The 18942-nt window shown below is 39.5% G+C and overlaps 1 protein-coding gene across 3 annotated transcripts in view; it reads right to left on the minus strand.

Moving 5' to 3' along the window:
• FRMD4B (FERM domain containing 4B) overlaps nucleotides 1-18942 on the minus strand; it is a 312466-nt gene that overhangs the window by 203807 nt on the left and 89717 nt on the right. For 2 of the 3 annotated variants that reach the window (XM_087431321.1, XM_087431319.1), the window contains exon 2: nucleotides 17615-17742. The gene's annotated coding sequence lies outside the window, so the exon portion shown is untranslated. Of the gene's footprint in view, nucleotides 1-17614; nucleotides 17743-18111; nucleotides 18255-18942 lie in introns of those variants that run through there. The other variant, XM_087431320.1, reaches the window with a different exon arrangement.

The raw sequence follows: 18942 nt of genomic DNA on the forward strand, positions 1-18942 counted from the left end.
ATAAAGACAAAATGAAATGAACTTTACTTTCTTAATTCATTGGAAACAAAGCTACTGGAATTTCACTGCATAACCCCAAAACAAAAAGTTTGGTGTCGTCATTTTTTCTTCGCCCTGATGAATTCCCTCCAGTTGCATTTAAATTGGTTTCCATGGATTTGTTCATAGAAACAGTCTGATAGTTTCTAATCTGCTTCAACATGCAGAGTAAATTCTTGCGTTATTTAATTCACAGGGACTTGAAATCCAAACTTGTATTAAAAGGAGGAGACGGGGGTCTGGAAGTGAGAAGCCTATTTTATGGTGCCTTGAACTTACCCCTTCCCTGCTAGATGAAGTTTCACCACCACACAGAGCTTTTAATTTCCTGTGCAAGACCCTCCAGTGTGACAACCAGCAATGTTTTAGATCAGGGGTCATCAGATGTTTCAAGAAAGGACCAGATAGTAAATATTTTCAGCTTTGTGGGCACCTCTCTGTGGCACCTACTCATCTCTGCCTCGTTACAGAAAGCAGTCACTGACAATGTGTAAATGAATGGGTGTGGCTGTGTTCCAACACAACTTTACCTATGGCCTTTACCAACATTTAAATTTCATATAATTTTCAAGTGTCATGAAATAGTCTTCATTTGATTTATTTTCCCGTATCCATTCAAAATTCGAAAAATCCTTTCTTTCCTTGGGACCATACCCAAACAGGTAGTGTGTGGGATCTGGCCCACAGGCTGGAGTTTGCTGACCCCTGACTAAGTCCTGCCAGCTCTCTGATGGAGAGACTGTCGGGCTGAGAGCCAGGGAGGGTCGAGCTCTGGCACATGTATACGATTCCCTGGGCATTTATCCAATGTAAGTTCTATACTTAGCTAATGCTGTTCAGGAATGGAGGGACAGACCACACAGGCCTGTTTTTGCGACTATCTTATTTATAAAGTCGATCCTCATTCTTCATGTATTCCATATCTGCAAATTCTTCTACTTGCTAAAATTCACTTGTAACCCCAAAATCAACACTTGTGGTGCATTTGCAGCCTTTCTCAGACATGTGCAGAGGGGCAAAAAATCTGAATCATGCCTTGAGCAAGGCCCTAGCTAAAGTCAAATAAGGCGACATTCTGCTGTCTCGTTTCAGCTCTCGTACATAATAAGTGTCCTTCTCATGGTCTTTTTAGCACAACGTTTTTTTTGCATTTTTGTGCTTTTTGTTGGTGACTTCACTGTTTAAAATGGCCCGCGAGCGTAGTGCTGAAATGCTGTTTAGTGTTCCTAGGCTTAAGAAGGCTGGGATGTGCCTTATGAAGAAAATACGTGTGTTAGCTAAGTTTCGTTCAGGCATGAATTATAATGCTGTTGGCCGTGAGTTCAGTGTTAATAGATCCACAATATATGGAAGTGTCTTTAAACAGAAACACACATAAAACACGTTTATGTTTTGATTAGTTGATGACAATGCTGTGACCAGATTTGCAGGAACCTCACCCTATATTTTCCCTAGGAGCAATGGTTCTGTATTCGCTAATTCTGTGTTTGGGGCAACTTTATAGAATATCACTACTGAAAATAACGAGACTTGACGGTATATATTTTTACTGACATTAAAAAGAAGTTTCTGGGGCCAGCCCCGTGGCACAAGCGGTTAAGTGTGCGCGCTCCGCTGCGGCAGCCCGGGGTTCGCTGGTTTGGATCCTGGGCGCGCACTGATGGACTGCTTGTCCAGCCATGCTGTGGCGGCGTCCCATATAGAGTGGAGGAAGATGGGCACGATGTTAGCCCAGGGCCAGTCTTCCTCAGCAGAAAAAGAGGAGGATTGGCAGGTGTTAGCTCACGGCCAATCTTCCTCATAAAAAAAAAAAAAAAGAAGAAGTTTCTGTATCCTGTATGTTCCCTCTCCTCTACCTTGTAATCTGCATCTAAAGTTTACTGAGGAAGGTTGAAACTATTTTAAATGAAGTTTTGGGATTATTTCATCATTTTAGGTTTCCAGGATTCCCTGGTTTCTGGGTCTCCAGATAAATGCGCTGTTGCCTGGTATATGGCATATAGCTATTTTCAATAAATTCTTCACTTGTAGGTAATTTGCAAGCTCACAAACGGTGCTGTAACTAGTGAAACACTTCAGGCTTAAAATCTCAGCAGGACTCTGCTGGAAACTTGGCTGGGGAACATTTTGCCACGTAAATATTCAGCACAGTTTTGTAGACTATCTGAATAATACTAAATATCAATCATAATTAATAACCCAAGCCTAAGTATTCATTGCGTAAGTCAACCAGGGTTTTATAGGAGACCTGGCACCTTTATTATGTCCTTGGGTGTGATTTTCATTTGCAAACATTGCATAAAATGCACTGGCTTTGTCCTTTGGAAATACATCATGTGAGGTGGTCCAGGAGGGGAAGTTATTTGGAAACGGAAGAGGATGCTGGGGAGCTGATATATCTGAGAGCTGAAGTTCAGGCAGAGCCAAAAAAAATAAAATGTTTCAAATGCATTTAAAAGAATATCAACGAGTAAGCTGATGTGTCTTAGGGACACACACACATGCTTTTTTGGTTAATGACTAATTTCTCTTGACCAAGTACCATCTTTCTGTGATTACTGATGCAATCATTGGCATTGAGTGAGCTCTTCATCATGGCCTTGGCCTCTTCCCCAAGCATTTCTAAATATTAGATGACATTATAGTGCTTACTATATGCCAGGTACTGTTCTAGGCTCTTGAATATATTCACCCATTTAATCTTCAAATAATTTTATGAGGTAGGCACAGTTATCATCCTTTTCATTTTATAGACGATGAAACTGAGACACAGAGATGTCATGTAACTTGTCCTAGGTCCCACAGTAAATAACTAGCAGAGCCAGGATTTAAACTCGGGGAGTCGTTCCAGAGTCCTTTCCCTTGACGGCTATTGTTACATTGACTCGCAATAAAGCACTGGATCATTATGGAAGAAACCCAGCGCCAATACAAAAGGAAGTTTTACAGTGGCTGCCTCTATTAGCAGCAATATTCAACTCATCTTTCTCTCTCTCTCACACACACATGCTCTCTTTTTCTCTCCATCTCTCTCTTCCTCCTTCCCTCCTTTCTTTCTTCTTTCTTCCTTCCTACCTCCCTCCTTCTCTCTCTCTCTCTCTTTCAGTTCTAATCTGCATGCCATGAAACTTCCCATTTTTGACAAACGTATACAGTCACGTAACCATCATCACAATCAAGATTGAACAGTTCTATCACCTCAGAGAATTCCTCCATGCCCCTTTGTAGTCGACCCCTGCCCCGACCCCAGCCCAGAGACCAGGGAATTTTAGTCAGGACTTCATGACCCCCAAGGGATCTTTGCATAGATTTCAAGAATAGAACTTGGATTAGTGTAAAACTTACATCTTTAAAAATAATTATCACTAACTTTTCATTAAAATTTAGCATTCCTTCAGTTACAAATACAGGTAACAAACTACAGAAATATCAGCAGTACCTGTCACTCAGTCTCCAATAGAAATCACAGATATTCTTATATCACATTACAGTGGTTGTCTGTATTGCAAAATACTGCTTACATTCCTGACTACTCTGAAATTATGCTACACTAGATCGTGTTATTTAATGCATTAATAAATAAGCCCCAGGCCGGCCCCGTGGCTTAGCGGTTAAGTGCACGCGCTCTGCTACTGGCGGCCCTGGTTCGGATCCCAGGCGCGCACCGACGCACCGCTTCTCCGGCCATGCTGAGGCCGCGTCCCACATACAGCAACTAGAAGGATGTGCAACTATGACATACAACTATCTACTGGGGCTTTGGGGAAAAAAAGGAGGAGGACTGGCAATAGATGTTAGCTCAGAGCCGGTGTTCCTCAGCAAAAAGAGGAGGATTAGCACTGATGTTAGCTCAGGGCTGATCTCCCTCAAAAAAAAAAAAAAAAAAAAAGCCCCTTTGGTATTATATCACAGATGTTTTAATAACTGTATTTAAATATAATTTAACTTAAATTTAATTTTAAAACATTTTTCTCTGAGATTCAACTTACTGAAGGGGTCCCCTTTCCAGAAGCATAGTGCTAGGAGAAACCATATTTTGGCAAATGAAGTCACTCATAACTTATTCCACCTTCCTGGGCAACAAAGAAACAAGCAAGCAAGAAACACTTTTGCAACTCATCCCCACCGACATTTGCCCAGAGTGCAAGATACAGAAACGAATGAGGTTCAGTCGCTGCCCAGACTGACGGAGGAATTATGCGTCTCCTTTTCTTAAAACTGATGGTGGCAGCGGAGCTGTACTCCTTCGCAGCCAAATGCCGCTGCTGCCTTCTGTCGAGGAGGATTGTCAAACAGCACCACCTGCCTCCTGCATCAGACTCCCGCGTGAGCTGCAAAGACGCCTGCTCCCCCCGCCCTCTGCAACCTGCCACAGGGCCGACAGAGACCACACACACCTCGGAAAGAGACACCAGCCATCTGTGAGCTCAAGACTGACTCCAAGAGAGTGTGAGACGTGGAGACACAACATCAACTACAAAGGTGAGGCAGAAGCTGAAAATTCACATTTTGCAATTATGTGGAGCTGCTTTGCGATCAGTACTGTATTATTAAGACACATTGCTTGTACTTTGGTCTGTCACCTCCGAATCAATTATTTCTTTCTTAATTTATTAATGTAATAAACAAATCAATAGAAAAAGAAAGGAACAGACATTTTCATAAGAAATACAAATGGCCAATAAATATAAGAAAAAACCCTGACTTCACTGATATCAAAAATACATATTAAATGAATGATATACAATTTTTCTCTTATCAAATTGTCAGAAGCTGAATGTAAGACATATGTTGACTACCTTAAATCCTAAGGTAGTTGAAATTCATAGTTGAAATCAAAGCAACTTTTTGAAATTGAAAACATGAATTTGAAATTTGCTTATGTGGACTGGGTTATTTTCTGAAGCTAATTTCAAGACAAAAGGCTGAAAGAATGAAGGCAAGATTCTAAATCACATATTAAATACAGAAGCCATATAAAAAATCATAGATGCTGTTGATTTTAACTTTACCTTTTGGTAATCAGGACTTGGAGCATAACAGCCTTTATATCTACCTACCCCTAGGCTTCTGTCTTTACCTACCTTTTGCCCCTCCCCCTCTCCCTTCCACTGTGACTGGACTGTGACTTAGGCCAATAAGTGGGAGACGTGCCAGTGCTTAAAAGATTTCCTATTTTTCACAGCTTTTCATAGTGTTATCATCTCTCTTCACTAATTTCTCATTTATAGTATTTCCAAAATGCTTTCTTAACAATTCCCCATGTATCGGTGTCACCTCCTTCCACTGTAATGTCCTCAAGCACATCTTTTTCATTTCAAAAGTGTGTTGGTCAGAGAGGACATTTAATAAATGTTAATCAACTCTGCTGCCATAGAATATGGGTGGAGTTAAATTTAACGGGAAACAGAAGCTGGAGAATTAACAGCAAAGTTGAACTCGCTGCTCATCCTTTTCAGTCACACTCCTCTGAGGTAGAGTGACATTGTCACCTGAAACCTGCTTTGGAAGCAGTTATTCTGTTCACACAGCACACCCCACTGGCCACTGGGGAAAGTGCACCTCCAATGCACAATTTAAAAATTAAATATTGCCTCTGCTGGTCTACCACCTAAATCTCACCTCTGATGGATTTGGAATTCAAGAACGCGCATGGCCTTCTTTCGCCCTCACCTTTCACGATGGCTTCAGCTGAAACATAAGAGTACTTTAAAGATTTTATTTATTCATTTTTTTCCCCCCAAAGCCGCAGTAGATAGTTGTATGTCATAGGTTCACATCCTTCTAGTTGCTGTACGTGGGACTCGGCCTCGCGTTGGACGGAGAAGTGGTACCTCGGGGCGCGCCCGGGATCCGAACCCGGGCCGCCAGCATCAGAGCGCGCGCACTTAACCGCTAAGCCACGGAGCCGGCCCACAAGAGTACTTTAAAAGAGGAATAATAATAGTATCATTCCGGTACTAGGTGAACTAAATGCCTCATTCCATCCAGTCCTCCCAGTGATGTTTAATACTTGCTACAAGGTAGATGCACAATAATGTTTCTTTTATAAATGAACCACAAGGAGATAAGTACTATTATTATCTTTATTTTTGAGAAGGCGAGGAGGGGTTGAGTAGTGACTTACCAAAGTCTCCCAAGCAAGTTAGCGGAGGAGCAAAGAGTTGAACCCCATCCAACTCCAGAGGTCACATTTAATGACTACATTATACTGCCCCCTTTATTAATTATTAATTGTTTATATTACTACAAATTAAATGTAATAATATAATAAATATAAATTTTAATTGAGTTTATTAAAATGAACTTTCAGCATTAAAAAACCACCTGTCAGATGATAATTAGTTTCCAAGCCACCATAATAGGGTAGGCTTTTTTATCCCTGACACAGCTTTTGCTCAAGTCTGACAAAGAGCACAGGCTGTTTCCTGAGCGGCTCGTACAAAGGCAACTCCGAGGACACGCTAATTAAAGTGGGGCCTGTGCCACATGCTATCAATAACAATCAGAAGTTAAACAACATGGGCCGGCTCCGTGGCTTAGCGGTTAGGTGCGCGCGCTCTGATGCTGGCAGCCCGGGTTCGGATCCCGGGAGCGCCCCGAGGCACCACTTCTCCCTCCAACACGAGGCCGAGTCCCACGTACAGCAACTAGAAGGATGTGAACCTATGACATACAACTATCTACTGGGGCTTTGGGGGGAAAAAACTGAATAAATAAAATCTTTAAAAAAAAAAAAAAAAAAAAAGAAGTTAAACAACAGAACGGGCAAAGTTTGGAGCCTCTGGCATAGGTTGGGATGTAACACCTCCCTCTTCCAGTCAGGTGCAGCACTGTACAGTGGGCTATACATACGAGATAGACACGGAGATGACAGGGCTGTAATGGAGACTTTCATTATGGTGGCTCTAAAATAGATTTTTTAAAACCTGTGTGTGTGTGTTTGGGTACCAGGGAGATTACAATCACCTGAGAGAGTCACCACAGAAGGTTCCAGAGGTGGCTGGAATTTATATCCTAGGCTTGGGTGAGAGAATTTCCCCACTCACATTAATATCTATTAATGTGATCTATTGGTAAATGCCTGCCTGGAGCCCAGTGTCAGGAAGGACTCTGAGGTGGGTTCTGAGTTCTCCAAAGAAAGCATGCTATGCTGATTGATAATGTCTGCCCTGGTGTGGGAAGTAAGGGTGGCACATTTATTGCATATTTAATCAGGACTAGAACATTCATGGGACCGCCCTCTCTGTTCATCTCAGAGTTGCCAACCAGGACTGCGAGGAAAGATCACAGTGCAGACCTGGGAAATTTAATCAGAAGAGAATCTGAGCAGTGAAAACACAAGGGTCTGTGAGATTTATCCTCAGTTGCGATAAGATAAGCCCACAGATGCTCTTGGGGGCCGAGATGACAGAAAAGCCACTTGGCTGAGAAAGAGGAGGCAAAAAAGCCAAGCAATATGGCTGAGAATTTGTATTCTGTACTGGCCCAGAGAGCTTGGCAGATTTGCTATTTCTTCTGCTCAGTCTCATGGATTTTGGAAATGTGACTCTTTATTTCTTTTTCTTATTTCTTTTCTTCATCATTTGAAAGTTTTTAGCAAAGTCTGCTTGAAAATGTCAGCCTGTCTCAGGCGCGCTGAGGGAAAATAAAGTAAGTTTGGGTCAATGTTTAAATCAGAATATAAAGGCAGGCGGGGTTTGGGGAGAACACTGCCCCCTGGTGGTAGATTGGAAAATCCCTAGTAAGAGATTCCCAGAAGTGTGCCAGGAAGCAGTAACCTCTCATGATTTTCCACAGAAGTACTCTGTGGTAAAATAACTCTGGGAAACAATTTTATAGTATAGAATATATACTCATATATTATTCATTATATTATACATATTATATCCCTTTCTTGGCAATTCACAGTATTTATTAGTATGTTGTTAAGTCCCTAAAACATCCTGCAATAAAGAAACTAACTTCTTTTAATTCAGCATTTCCTAAATTTATTTAAACATAGAAATGAAAACTTTTTTAAAAAATTAACCTAAAATTTTGGGATCCATGGATCTTATGAGGAAGGAAAGACTTTGAGGTAATGTTTTCTCCTACCAATATGGAATTTTCTTTCCAGAGCTTTTCCCTGAAAAAACTTAGAAAACTTGCAATTTTTTTTTTTTTTTTGGTGAGGAAGACCAGCCCTGAGCTAACATCCGATGCCAATCCTCCTCTTTTTTGCTGAGGAAGACTGGCCCTGGGCTAACATCCGTGCCCATCTTCCTCTACTTTATGTGGGATGTTGCCACAGCATGGCTTGATAAGCAGTGAGTCGGTGTGCGCCCCGGATCCAAACCTCCGAACCCCGGACTGCCCAAGCGGAACGTTTCTACTTAACTGCTGCATCACTAGGCTGGCCCCTGAAAACCTGCATTTTATGTAGAGCATTCCCTTGTGTCTCCTTCATGACTGGCATTAGTAAAAAGCTGGGTAAACGTTAAAAAATAATTTCCAGCCGGAGACAATTCGTTTATATTTTCAGGTCACAGGCTGCTGCTGAAGAGAAGCTAATAGCATATCAATACACTCAAGCTTTTCAGTTATAACTGTCCAGTAGAAATCCTAGAAGTTTATAGACAGCTCTCCTGACACTAAAGCTCTTCAGAGTTGGGAAGTGGGAAAACTTAGTGGCTCGGAGTGCTGTGGGCTCTGGAGCCATATTTCTAGTATTTGATGACTAGCTCCACCTCTCACCAGCTGTGTAACCTTGGGCATATTACATAACCTTCCTGTTCTCAATGTCCTCATCTGGGTAACAGAAATAACAGTATTTCCTAGTCTGTTGAGGATTAAATGAGTTAATACAGGTAAAATCCTAAAAGAGTGCCCGGCAGTTGGCTAGTAATTTGTCGTTTCTGAATTTGCACTACTAAAGTCAGGAGGGGTATGAAGCATCCTCCTAATGTTATTAGGTTTTCCTTTTAAAAATATTGTACTTTGGTTTTAGGCCATGAGGGCATTAAGAAATTTTGGCTTACTATCACTAAAATGTATTAGGGTGATATTTTAAACTATTAACTTTTTTTATTTGGAAACACTTGGGAATTCTTCCTCTTTTTAACATTTTTTTAAATTGTGGTAAAATATATATAAGATAAAATTTACCATTTTAACCATTTTTAAGTGTACAGTTCTGTGGCATTAAGTACATTCATATTGTTGTACAACCATTGTAACCACAGGCCCTCCAGGACCAGATCAACTGACCCCATCTCTTATCAACAGAGTGATTAAGAACTGTCTTTCAGAAAAACTGCAGTCATGTAGCCAGAGCATGCGTAAAAGAAGAAATCGTGACCTGAAATGACCTCGAAACTAAAGATCCTTCTTTCCACGGAACCTAAGGACCGGTACGTGACCAGAACTTGAAAGTCAGACTCTTATCAGAAGCGAGCAGTCCCTCATTCAGGAAGATCCGGTGTAAAAATTCCTTCTCCACTTCATCAAAAATGTTTAGCACCTCATCGTAAATGTTTAGAACCCTTTCATAAATGTTTAAAATCTTACCATAAATGCTTGAAGCCCACCAATCAAAACCTGTCCCACCAGCGTTTCCACGTGCTAGCCTGTTCTCCTAACCTCTTAAATTTTGCCCCAAATCCTGAATCAGGGAGACAGATCTGAGGGCACATGCCCCCTGTCTCCCTGCAGATAGATCTCACAGAAGAAAAGTTGATTTCTCCCCCAAGAGGCTGATGCCATAATTAATGGGCTTGTTTATGTGCATCAGGCAGAGAACTCCAATTTTGTGCAGTAACATCATCACCACCATTCATCTCCAAAACATTTTCATCGTCCCAAATTGACACTCTGTATCCATTACACAGTAGCCCCTCATTTCTCCCTCCCCTTAGCCCCTAGCAACCCCCCATTCTACTTTCTGTCTCTACGAATTTGACTACTCTAGGTACCTCAAATAAGCGGAATCATACAATATTTGTCCTTTTGTGTCTGGCTTATTTCACTTAGCATGGTGTCTTCAAGGTTCAACCATATTGTACCATAGGTCAGAATTTCATTCTTTTTTAAAGTTAAATAATATTCCATTGTATGTATATACCACATTTTGTTTATCCATTCATCTGCCAACGGACACTTGGGCTGTTTCCACTTTTGACTATTGTGAATAATGCTGCTAAGAACACTGGTGTACAAATATCTGTTCAAGTCTCTGCTTTCAATTCTTTTGAGTACATACTCAGAAGTGGAACTCGCAGATCATATGGTAATTCTATTTAATTTTTTAAGGAATCGCCATCCTGTTTTCCACAGTGTCTGCACCACTTTACATGCCCACCAACAGTAGACAAGAATTACAATTTCTCCACAGCCTCACCAACACTTTTTAAAAAAAATATAGATAGCCATCCTAATGGATATGAAGTGGTATCTCATTGTGGTTTTGATTTGCATTTTCCTAATGATTAGTGATGTTGAGCACTTAACATTTTTTAGTGGTTTTCAAGCAGACTTCCATAGGAAGAGGTACACATTAATCCTTAGCACTCATTTGACATTGAGATTTTCCTGTATTCATATGCATCTTTGATGATTTTACCATTATTCCTTGCTTTGAAGGGAAAAAAAGGACACGTCTGTTGTCTTTCTATTTATTTTAATTAAAGAAAATGTTTAACAGTTAACTTAGAGGAGTGGATAATGAGAGCTTTAAAATTTCAACATCATGAAATACTCAGTTTGAATATTTTTCCAAAATTAGGCATTAATTTTGAAATGAAAAAAAATTTTAAAAATAAGAAAAACTTGGGGCTGGCCCCGTGGCGTAGTGAAGTTCAACATGCTCTGCTTCAGCAGTCTGGGTTCGCAGGTTCAGATCCTGGGTGTGGATCTGAACACCACTCATCAGCCATGCTATGGCGGTGACCCACACATAAAGTGGAGGAAGATCCGCACAAATGTTAGCTCAGGGCTAATCTTCCTCATCAAAAAAAAGAAAGAAAAAGAAACACTTAAAAATAAAAGCCATAATTTTGTGAGACCTCAGAGCCTAAGGAGAGCTTGTTTTAATCAAACTTCAGCAGGAAATTCAGGTACCAGCAGAAACACATTAAATTCCTCAACATTTAGTGTTCTAAATGCCAGTCCAGTCTCCAAGTATCTGTTCCAAACCCTATTACTCACACCTAATGATTGTCTATTAAATGCTCAGAAAGATGTTTAAATTATTTGTGTTTTCTTTTTAGTTTATGAATTAGTATATTTTTCCTTAAATGTATTTTAACCAACTGTTGTATCCTAAGTCTAGGAGCTACATGTTTTTCAGGGGCCTAGAAAAATTATTCTAGAGCTAAAAAACAAGCAACAAACTTACTGGTTCTAAATATGAAAAGAACACTACCCAATCTAAAGTAATAAATATTTAACTTAATATCTACAAAAGTTAACCTATCGTCAATTTCATTAGTTGATAAGTGTAGTATTCGTTAAATTGTATTATGTTTTTAAATGATTTTTAGGTTAGATTTTTTACTTGGCATGAATCATCAAGAATGCATGATGAGTCCTGAAAAATTATCATCAATAATAAATGAAATAAGTTTCATATAACAAACAATTTTAATAGCAAAATTATAGGGTCTTTAAAAAATGTATAGTGTAAGAAATTATTTTTAATGTGGAATACATGTACATTTTAATATGCTTGTTATCATGTGAGGTGGATATCTAAATGTAGGAATTCCTAGGGCAGCTGACAAATATTTTAAAATATCCCTCACTTTGTAATAGTTCAAATTAAAACAAACACATTAAAAACTTTTGCTCTTCAAAAGTCACTGTTGAGAAAAAGAGGAAACAAGCTAGAGGCTTGGAGAAAATATTTGCAAAGCATACATCTGATAAAGGACTTGTACTCAGAATACATAAATAACCCTCAAAATTCAATAAGAAAACAAACAACCTAATAAAAAATGCACAAAAAATTGGGTTAGACAACTCACGAAGAAGATATACAGATGGCAAATGGGAACATTAAAAGATATTCCACAGATTCATTATCTGTTATTGGAGAAATTCAGGACAAACCACAATGAGTTACTACTACATACCTCTTAGCATGGATAAAATGAAAAAGACTGATCATATTGACAAGGATGTGGAGGAACTGGAAATCTCTTTCAGTGCTGCTGGGGATGTAAAATGATACAGCCACTTTGGAAAACAGTTTGGCAAGTTCTTAAAAAGTTAAACATACACCTACCATATGATCTAGCCATTCCACTCCTAGGTATTTATCAAAGAGAAATGAAAGCATATGTCCGTATGAAGACTTGTACATGAATGTTCACAGTAGCATTATTCATAATATGAAAAACTGGAAACAACTCAAATGCCCATCAAAGGTGAATAAAGAAACAAACAGGGTTTATTTATATAAACTCTGAGTGAAAGATGCCAGACAGAAAGATTATGTACTGTATGACTCCATGACTGTATGATGTATGATGATGTATGGGTGTATACCTACATCAAAACTCATCAAATTGTACACTTTTAAATATGTGCAGTTTCTTGTAGGTCAGTTATACCTCAATAAAGCTATTAAGAAAAGTTCTTAATTGGAACAATTCAACAACACAGTTATATAAAAAAATGTAAATAATCTCCTTTCATCCGATACCATCCTTGAGGTTACCAACATGAATAGCCTCGTGTGCACATCCTTCCACACTTTCCCTTTACTTACACAAACTTATGGCCACATTATAAGGTTTAAACTTTTTGTAAAATGGGTAACCCATTAAAATGGAGTTTTTCTCTGCAACTTTATCAGGGTTTTAAAAAAAAATCTCTTATTATGGGGCCAGCGCAGTGGTGTAGCGGTTAAGTTTGCGTGCTCTGCTTCAGCAGCCCAGGGTTCGCCGGTTTCGATCCTGGGCGTGGACCAACACACCGCTCCTCAAGCCATGCTGAGGCGGCGTCCCACATAGAGCAACTAGAAGGATGTACAACTACGACATGCAACTATCTACTGGGGCTTTGGGAAGAAAAAAGGAAAAAAGGAGGAAGATTGGCAACAGATATTAGGTCAGGGCCAATCTTCCTCAAAAAAAGAAAATGCTCCACCTTTAAAAAAAGAAAATATCTTATTATGCATAAAGATTTCTAGGTATTCCGATATCGTGGCTCATTTTTTATAACCAACATGCTTTAGATACTTTATACCAAAGAAACGGACGTGAAACTACAAATAGAAGCATCTTGCTTTGCGGTAAATTACTAGAAAGAGGAGTCAGTCTTCATTGATGGAGGGATAAGACCAAATTCTTTCTGTAGGGAAAGACTGTTTTTCCACAAGGTATAATTTAATCTAGAAAAGAAAAAACTATTTTGTGCTTTAAACTAGAATTACATTCTCACGTCAGGTTAAACATGGCACAGGGATGTCAGATGTCAGCAAGTTCAAGTGCAAACAGACCTTCCAAGATTGCTTCAGTTGCACAAACTAGAAAATTGTACCAACTCCAAAGTTTTACCACAGATCAGGTTGACTTAAAAAAAAAAACTTTAAAAAGTTATGAAATATGTGCTCGCTATGAAGAAGGCAAAAAACCACAAGTATTTTTCTCTCCTGCTCTTCCCCTAATTCCATGTGTCAGACATAACCACTATCAACACTTTGAAGGTATCTTTCCAGACTATACGGTGTGCGTGGGCGCACACGCATGAGTCTTCCTGTTTTTATTTTTTGTTGCTCATTTGCTTTTTCTGTAAAGTTTTTTAAAAAATTGTGATAAAATATATATGACATAAAATCTTCAATTTTAACCATTTTTAAGTGTACAATTCAGTGACATTCATTACATTCACAATATTGTGCAGCCATCACCACTATCTATTTGCGAAACTTTTTCATCACTCCAATCAGTACCCATTGATCAATAACTCCCCATTCCTCCCTCGTCCCAGCTCCTGGTAATCTCTAATCTACCTTCTCTCTCTATAAATTGGCCTATTCTAGATATTTCATAGAAAGATATTCTAGATATTTCTAGATCAATGATATATCTAGATAATTCATACATATTCTAGATATTTCATACAATATTTTTGCATCAAATATTTCATAAAATATTTGTGTCACTTAGCATAATATTTTCAAGGTTCATCCATGTTGTAGCAGGTATCAGAACTTCATTCCTTGTTATGGCTGAGTAATATTCCACTGTATACCAAATTTTGCTTATCCATTCATCTGTTGGTGGACACTTGGCTTGTGTTCATTTGCTTTTTTTTTTTTTATAATTTTATGTATTTATTTATTTTTCCCCCAAAGCCCCAGTAGATAGTTGTATGTCATAGCTGCACATCCTTCTAGTTGCTGTATGTGGGACGCGGCCTCAGCATGGCCGGAGAAGCGGTGCACCCGGGATCCGAACCCGGGCCGCCAGCAGCGGAGCACATGCACTTAACCACTAAGCCACAGGGCCGGCCCTCGCTTTTTAACAAATATGATCATAATGTACACAATTTCAGCAGCTTTTCCCCTTTCTCTTAATATATTTTAGAGGTCTATCCTAACACTTTTAAGGGCCACAGGGTATTCTATTAGATAGAAGTACCATCATTTATTTACTACTCTTCTACTATTAATAGATATATAGACTGCTGCCATATTTTTGCTATTAAAACAGTGCTAGAGTGAACATATTTGTAAATACTTGGTTTTGTATTTGTACCATTTTGTCTGGAAGATAAACTTCTAAAAGTTCTATTACCTGGTCAATAGGAATGTGCATTTAACTTTTAATGAATACTGCCAAGTTAGCTTCCAAAAATATTACCCCTACTGACATTCTCATCAACAGTGACTATAAGAGCATTTTTGTCCATATGCTTCCCATGAGGAGTATTAGAATTTCTTCCATCCTTGCCAGTCTGACAGGTGATGAGCTTGGTTATTTAAGGTGGACATAAGGGAGGATGTGCAGGCATGCAATGCGGGCAGAGAGTTCTCAGGGGTAAAATTGGAGGGTGCCAGAATCCTCCAGACCTATCTGGATGATTCTTCTTATGGATCCAAGGCAGAGAACAGGATCCCAGTACAAACAGGACCAGAAGGGGTTCCACTTGGTATTGTACTCAGGGCTGATAATCAGCAGGAATGCATTCATGCGGCTGCGCTTCACGTTAAAATACTGAAATTTCCTCCACAGTGGTTGCCAGTTGATCACTGCCCTGAGCCTCACCCTCGAATCCTACCACCTCCCCACAGTCCAGCAACTGAAGAGTAAACCCTGCCCAGCACTATGGCCGATGCCTGATCACATTGACTGGTTATTAATATTTTGAACATTGCTCCTGCCTACATGAGTCTAATTTTTTGGGAGATCCATTGATTCCCTCTTCCCTCTATTTGTGAACCTCGAGCACTGTAAAGCAATCATCTATCTCAACTACAAGACCTGGCTTGCGAGGGCAGGGACTCTGTGTTTCTCATTCATTCTTTCACTCCCAAAATGTTTATCAAGTGCCACATATATGGCAGTTGCTGGACCAGGAGCCCAGAATATTACTGTGAAAAGGCAAACACTGTCCCGGGCCTCATGGAACTAACATACCAGTAAGGAAGGCAGGTGAAAAATAGCTGAAGAGACAAATAAAGAAAATAATTCCCACCAGTAATGAGTGCTATAAAGGAAACAGACTCTGAAGATGAGCTAACGAACAATTAACTTCTGCTCTCAATGCGCATCTGTGCATCCTCTCTTTATACCCACTTTAAACAAGCAAACTCATCATCAGTCAGACTGACAAGGATGAAACACATTCTGAATACGCCTTGTCGCAAGGATATGAATAAGAAGGCGCTTTCAGTTACTGTTGATGAGAATGTCAGTAAGGGCGATATTTTTCGAAGATAAGTCACAAAGGGGGCTGCTCTTTAGTAGAGAAGCCAGAGAAACTTCAGTCTGAGATTGGAAGGAAAAGGCAAAGGAGTCAGGTCCAAGGGAGAGAGAGCACCCAGGCTGCATTGGGTAGTGAGTGTGTGCAAAGGCTCCAAGAGGAAAAGAGCTGGTGTGATTGAGAGGGTCTGGAAGGAGGTCAGAGTGACCATGGAGAGCTAAGGGGGTGAGGCTGGAGAAAATGGCTGGGGCCAGGTCACACCAAGCCTTACAGACTATGGCAAAGAGTGTGAGACGATCTGATTTGTAATTTAAGAACATCCTGCATCATTTAAGTCTATATTCTCAATATTTCTCAAAGTATCTAAATCGGTAAGAGTCTGAGAAATGCACTGAGTCCCCTGGAGCTTTCTTTTATCTCTGCCTGGTGCCCATGGGTTCCTGTGCCAGCCACTCGGACAGTGCAAATAGGCCCAGGGTTAGAAATATTACCCTCCACTTCCCAGAATTTTTTGGGTTCTTCCATATCTCTACTCCCAAAAAAATAACAACTGAAATTTCCATCCCTGAAGTACACTTGACTTTATGCAATGATAAAATCAGCTAATAATTATCGAGCATTTTTTATGTGCTCGGCATTCTTCCCAGTGCTTTGCATATATTAACTAATTTCTTCTATATTCATCCTCATCTACTCAAGGAAACTGAGGCAAAGGAAGATTAACCATTTTGACCACAGTTATACAAGTGGTAAGTGGCAGAGCAAGAAATCTCCAGAGTCCATGTTCTTGACTGCTACTAATAGTCCCCTCCAGCAGGGGCCGGCATGCAGAAATTGCATTCTACCATTTATCTCACTCGAGGAAGCATTCTGAGAAGACTGTGTAAATGCTGTGTAAACTGTCGTACGTTTTACTTGTGCACAATTCATACTTTTGCACGTTGTACATCAATACCCTTCAGACCACCTTTGCCTGTCAGATATGAACTTCTGAGATCAGCTAACGAAACGTCTTGAGAGATCATATGGTAGTGCCAATAAACATCATTATGGCACTGCTTGGGCAACCACTGAAATATTTCATTTCCCCTCTTATTATATTTTAAAAAGCAGTTGAAAATGGAAAAAAATCCCAAAGTATTGATACTAAAGATACAAAGCACACCTTTACTACAACTAAGCTAAGGACGAAACTCATTGCATGTATAAAAATAATCAACCGTTAGCTTGCTCAATCGTCCACTGGACTTAAGCTGGTCAAGTGTTCCACCGCAAATAAAAAGAAAATAATTTTACAAATGTGTGTATAAAATATTGGAAATATATTGCAGGGAATGTGTCTACCACATAGTACAGTTAGTACATTTTTTTGTTTTTTGTTGGTTCTGCTCTCTGGGAAGAGAACCTCTTTATAAAATCTAAGTCTATTATTCAACTTTTGGGCATTTAGCTTTTATTTGAGAGTAGGGGACTAATTGTATGTCCTAGTTTTCTTCCTCATTGCTAGAAACACAAATATTTTGATGGTAGATCATATCATACATCATCTCATATCCTAACCTATCCCCACTTGACAAGTCAATGTATACTCGCATACGAACATGCATGAACTCACTTTCCTGTTCTAACATATCAGAGTTCAGCATTTACAGAGATGTCCACTTACCTTTAACTAGTAAGTATTGTCTTGCCTTCCTTTTGTTTTCACTGTATTAATCCTTGGATTTTCTTTTCCATGCACAGATGTCATCTTTTTCTTTCACACATTCTTTCTTCTAGATTTTTCATCAAAGCCTGTAACACAGAGGAGAGAAGCTCCTTACTTTCTGTAGGCACATAGGAAAGAACTAGAAATCTCAAGTCAGTAACACTTCTAATTTACTTCTAATTTTCCCCTGGCTGGCTACAGTTTAATCACAGTTTAAAAAACTCACCTAATTAGATAAGATTTAGAATAGAGCTATCCCAAAACACAAATGAACTATTATCCTAAACAACTAAAGATTTAATACTGATTTGGCTTCTTACGTAATGCCTTTCATGGAATATATGGTGCTAGACTTCTACTGTCTCGGTAGGAGGAGATTCTGAAGCACTAAAAGTTATCTGCAGTCAGTTGTAAAATCAGGGTTGTCAAAGCAGGAGAAATCAATAAAACATCACCTTAGAATCCATGTTTCAGAATTACAGAAACCAGGATGGCACTGCCGAATCTTGTTTTCAACAGATGTCAGTTGTGGAGAGAATGAAATGCATGTCATAAATACTGATGAAATTTGGTGTGTATATTGCGCCATAAGATACTCATTTATATGTATTTGTCATTCTTCCTATAAAAGAAAAGGAAACAGCTTTTCTCCAGAAGCTCTTCTTAAGTCAGGAAGCACAGTCCTCCCTTGTCAACTGTGGGTCCAAACTGTTTCACACACATAAGTGTATAAAAACTGGACAAGAAGAAGAGGGTGGAAGCAGCAAATGTGGTATTCATTGTTCTGCCATGAGGTTAAATGAAACTACTGTCACGCCATCCCCTCCGCACCTCCCATCCCATCTGGCCCGCAACTCTTCCCTGATGTGGACGCAGGCGAGAGGCGGAAGATAGCAGCAGGAAGCAGGAAGAACCATACGATTTGTTCACAAGCGCCTTTGCCCGCTCTCTCCTAACTGATGCCATATGACAAATCCGTCTTTTCTAACAGGAACTAGATATTCAAGGAGTTCAACTACAAGGAGAGCATGGTGTGGGTTGGAAGCTTCTTGTAGGCAACATTTTTCAGTATCTTTTTAGGACAAAAATAGACTGTTTTAGGAAACAAAATCGTTCGCTTATCTTTGAATTCTTAAAGCTAATAAAAGGCTAATTTTATGTTAGGTGTTTTAAATTAAACATTAAAATCCTAACAAAATTAAATTTAAATAGGGAAATCTGTTGTTGCTAGAGTGTAGTCATGGGGATGGGGTAATGGTTTGAGTAGTACCAAATCAGGATGAAGA

Source organism: Ceratotherium simum, chromosome 5, assembly GCF_057802395.1.
Source record: "Ceratotherium simum simum isolate JZ-2026a chromosome 5, ASM5780239v1, whole genome shotgun sequence".
Classification (NCBI taxonomy): Eukaryota; Metazoa; Chordata; class Mammalia; order Perissodactyla; family Rhinocerotidae; genus Ceratotherium; species Ceratotherium simum.